Source organism: Mus caroli, chromosome 13, assembly GCF_900094665.2.
Source record: "Mus caroli chromosome 13, CAROLI_EIJ_v1.1, whole genome shotgun sequence".
NCBI lineage: Eukaryota > Metazoa > Chordata > Mammalia > Rodentia > Muridae > Mus > Mus caroli.
The window spans coordinates 29,032,702-29,037,868 of record NC_034582.1 but is presented as its reverse complement, the minus strand read 5'-3'; positions in this window follow the sequence as shown (position 1 = coordinate 29,037,868).

Here is a 5,167-nt window from a genome sequence, read left to right as displayed (position 1 = left end):
AACCCCTAGCTTCCAAGCCTCGTGGTCGAATCCACTGTCTCCTGTGTGAGATACGTTTCGACCCGGAGCTCCGCCATTAAAATACCTCGTGTTGTTACATCAAGGTGTTGTGTTCTATTCGTGATTCTTGGGTGCACGCTGAATCGGGAGTTGGGTGGGGGTTTCCCCACTAGGTTCTTTCACTATCACCCTCAATTTGTACTACCCATGGAACAAATAATTGGTTGTACAATCTCTTGCCTTCTCAACTCTTAACTCTTAACCCTTTTTACTACTCTGGCTTTGTTCTGTTACTTCTCCAGGCTATACATTTTTTTTCCTGATACTTCCATCCACTCTAAATTTCACCACTAATGACACAGTCACATCAATGACACCCACCCCTTTTTTTTTCTTATAAAAACAAAGGGGGAGTTGTGGGGTATTGGGCTATGCACAGACAGGCTGGTCTCCAGTTGAGCTGAGGTCAGAACCCTGAAGGGTGATAATTCACCTACATGACACGGTAGGCGTTCCCTCATGCTCCTGGAACTCTGGCTCCTGCTTAAGTTAGTGTGCCCCACAGCCCCCTTGAGAGAAGCATGGCTAGAAGTCACATAGGCAATGTTCCAAGCTTTTGAACTTCAGGCTAAACTCCTCTCCAGTTACCTAGCAACAGTAAAGACCATAAAAAGGGCTGTTCAGCACCACCACACTCTCTTACTTCTCACTCTCTTACTTCTTACCCCTCACTCTCACCCCCTTTCTCCTCTTTCTTTTGCTACACCCACTCCAATAAAGTCTGCTTGACAAGCCAAAAGGCCTGAAGGCAGTCATGTGGCGAAATGTTTCAAGGAAACTATGCCTCCTAGAACCTTGGCATTCCAATAGCCTGTATACACAAGCCCTGCCCCCTCATTAGTCTGGTGTATGGATCCACATGCTCTCTTTCAGTATTGTTTTATTATAAGTGCCTTTAAGAATTGATTCTTGACATATAGCTACGACTCCACTAGTGTTCCAATGGTTCCTAGAAAATCCTTGAAGCCAAAGGTGAGCTTGGAATTCAGTAAGAATGTTACCTATTCAGTAACAGTCAAATTCACTTCTAGTAGAGACAGTGAAAATAATCAAGCATTACAAAGGACAGATCTAGAAAAGCTCAGGGCTAATCTGCATAGTGATTACTTAGGACAATAGCTGAGTTACACCCAAACACAGGAATACACAATGTCCTAGCAAATAGGTGGTTTGTCAATGAAAAAGTTAGTGGAAGGGAATTCCCCTGGTACAGGTTTCTTCACTAGACCCAGAGGAATAGCATCATCAGGAATTTACTAAAGAACCCCTGTTGGTGGGTTTAACAATAGACTAGCATTGCATCAGAGCATTCACCTGGCACCATTTTAAGTGGTAAATGTGGCCTGGTTCCCTCCATCTTTTGATGTATGCATTCTTTTTGTTTTGTGTCACTGTAACTTGGCAGATGTGTTCTCCTGGTTTTTGTTTGTTTGTTTGTTTGTTTGTTTTGTTTTGTTTTTCTTCTGTATAAAAAAAAGCCTGGTGTTCGTTTGTACATTACATTCAGACCCAACACAGTCTCTCATGTCTGCATCTGTCTGTCACCCCATTCTCACCGACTCTATGCCCATCTGTCCAAGACCCTGATTCCCATGGATTGAGGAGGGCCGGCTGAGCCCAGTCCATGGCACTTTTTATCTTCTCTCCTCTGTCTTTGTCCTCTCCTCTCTCCCTCTTACTCTCTCTCTAACTTCCTCCCCTCTCTCTTCTACCTTCTCTCTTTCTCCCTGCCTTTCTACAATAAAGCTCTAAAACCATAGAATGTCTCTGCTCATCAAGGCCCACTGAGTTTGGAGGACAGGACAGGCTTTCTCCTAATGAGCCATTTCTAATCTCTCAATGGAAGGCCTTCCTGTGCTCCAGTCAAGATCTGCTGTACTCACTCTCACTGGTGTTGGGAACCTTTCTTCCCTCATTCCTCTCTCCCATAACCGTGGTGGCTTTAGCTAGGGCTCCCAGATAGGGCTGCCCCTTTGCCAACCCGAAGAGAGGCTTAAATGCCCACCTGGGGATGAGTGGAAAGTGTATGGCAGCCCTTCCATGCCTGACTGATGAGAGAATAGGTAAAACTCTGGCGGGGTGTGGGTTTTCCTTGCCCCTCTTCCCCAGCCCCCCCTTTAGTTCCCAACACATACTTATCAAAAAAAATTAGACCTTGTGGCTACAGGATGGCCTGCTTGTCTGTTCATAATAGCTGTTGTGATGTTACTGGTCAAGAACACAGATAAATTGACTCTGGGACAGAACTTGGTAATCTCGGGTCCCATGCCCTAGAGAGTGTGTTCACTAGCCCCCTGACTGATGACTGACTAACGCTCACCTGACTCATTACCAGACTCTATTGCTTAACTCTGAAAGAGTCACTTCTCCCTGGCCCTCGCTGAATTAGCTACCATGCTCACAGAACAAGACATAGAGTCCCCTGTCCATGACTGTCAGCAAATTCTTGCTGAGGCACATAGGTGACATGAAGATCTACAGACAAGCCACTAGAGGGCGCAGATGTTACCTGGTTGACAGATGTGAACCAGATCTAGTAAAAGAAATGAGACATGCTGGAGCAGGTGTGGTAGACAGGCACCAAGTTATCTGGAGAAAGGTCCTGCTAGAGGAGACATTAGCCCAAAAGGCAAAACTGACCACCCACACTAAGGTCCTGGAAATAAGAAAAGAAAAAAGACTCAACATCTACATGGATAGCAGGTATGCTTTTGCCACAGCCCATGTCCATAGGGCCATATATCAACAGAGGGGCCTACTGACAACTGGAGGAAAAGAAATTAAGAACAATGAGACAATACCAGCTCTCCTGAGGACCCTCCATGACCCTGCCAAGGTAAACATCATCCACTGTCCTAGTCACCAGAAGACAGATACCATGAAAGCAAGGGACAACAACATGGCAGACCAATAATTGTTGCAGCCATGACCCTGCAGGTGCTCCTGGCAACAGAGCCAGAGTTTACCTATACAGCAGAGGACTTAGGCCTCATTTCCAAAGATTACAGTTACCAGTTCAACAAAAATAAGAGACTGTGGTATACCTCCAGGGGAAAGAACATCCTGCCATAAAGACAAGCAGAGGCTATGCTCAAACAGATGCACTTAGGGATAAGCAAGCTCATCCAGACATTCTCCAAGACTAAGTACCATGTACAAGGTTTAAAACACCTTGTGGAGCAGGTGGTGCACATGTGTGTGCCCTGCCAAATTGTCAGTGTCTGCCACATTACAGTGGATCCAGGGAAAAGGTACCAGGGAGACAGACCTGGCATCTATGGCAAGTAGACTTTACCGAAGAAAATATGGGTCTAAATACCTTCTTGCCTTTGTGGATATGATCTCGAGATGCTTAGAAGCTTTTCACTGTAAAAATGAGACTGCTCAGATAGTCGTCAAGAAAATTATTGAAAAAAAAATTCCAAGTTTCAGAATGCCAAAAGCAATAGGGTCAGATAATGGCCTTGCCTTTGTTGCCCAGGTAAGTCAGGGGGTGGTCAAATATTATAGGTCAAATGGAAATTACATTGTATGTACAGACCTCAGACTTCAGAACAGGTAGAAAGGATGAATAGAACCCTAAAAGAAACCTTGACAAAATTAACCAGGAGACTGGCACAGACTGGGTGGTGCTTCTCCCCCTTGCCCTATTTAGAACCAGAAATACTCCCTCTCAATTAGGTTTTACTCCTTTTGAGATCCTTTATGGAGCTACCACACCCCTCACTGTCTTAAATGTTATGATTGAATCCACATGTTGTTATAATAATGATCTGTAGGCTAAGTTAAAAGGCTTGCATGTAGTAAAGAAGAAAGTCTGGTCACAACTGGCTACAGCGAATGAGCCTGGTACCTCAAAGACATCTCACCAGTTCCAGCTCAGGGATCCAATCTATGTGCACCTGCATCATGCCCAGACCCTCAAGCCTCGCTGGAAGGATCTCTGCCTAGTGCGGTTTACTACCCCATCTTATCCTGTTTCTGCTCTTAATCTTTGGCCCATGCATCCTTAATTTATTAAATACAATACAAGTTTTGATGCTTAGACAACAATATCAGCAGCTCCAACAAAGTGAACAAAGTGATACATCGTTTCAGGATTAAAATGTAACAGAGGAAAATGGGGGAATGTCGAATCCAAAATAAATTCAAGACCACCTAGCTCCTTCCCCCTCTGAAGGGACTTTCAGAAATGTAGAGGTCAAAATGACTAATTCTGCAGCTGCCATAACAAAATAGCAGTTCCCAGAAAAATTCCCCTACCCTGCCCCTTACTTAGTTCTGAGAAAAACCACAAACCACCCTGATCTTGCTAGAATTCCTTGTGATGTTAATAGCTGTGATGTTAACAGCTGACCCATAAGTTCAAAATGTGCTGCTGCTTTGCTGATAACCCACCATAAGGGCAGCCAGAGTGAGTCACTAGGCCAAAGGTAGTCACTATGCAAACCAACCAATGTCTGAAACGGTTACTTGCTATACCAATGAGAATAATCCAGCTAGCCCTGTTGCCTAATTCTGCCCCTTACAAGGTATAAAACGTGTGTTCTTTCTTTGTTCAGGGTCTCTCCACTTGCGTGCATGCTAAGGGGGTTCCCCAAAGCATTGGATCAATAAAAATCTTGTGGATTGAATCAACGGCGTTCTCTTTGGTTTTTGTGAGTGAAGCTCTTTTGATGGAATCCAACAGTGTATTCCTTTTGGTTCTTGTGACTGTCTTGTTTTGATCAAGGGTTTGTGAGTTCAATATATTATGCTTATTTTTGCTTCCAAAATGTTTACTATTGTATTTTATCATGTCTTTTTCCTGCCATGTCTACAATGCCTTAATAAAATAGATAATACTTTAAAAGTTGCCACTTAGCATTCCATGTTATCTTATGTGATAAATATGTTAATTCACTTGGAAAGATTAGTGTCTCTAGCTGCATATGTATCAGAAGATGGCCTAGCCAGCCATCAGTGGAAAGAGAGGCCCATTGGTCGTGCAAACTTTATATGCCTTAGTACAGGGGAACGTCAGGGCCAAGAAGTGGGAGTGGGTGGGTAGGGGAGTGGGGGGGGGTATGGGGAACTTTTGGGATAGCATTGGAAATGTAAATGAGGA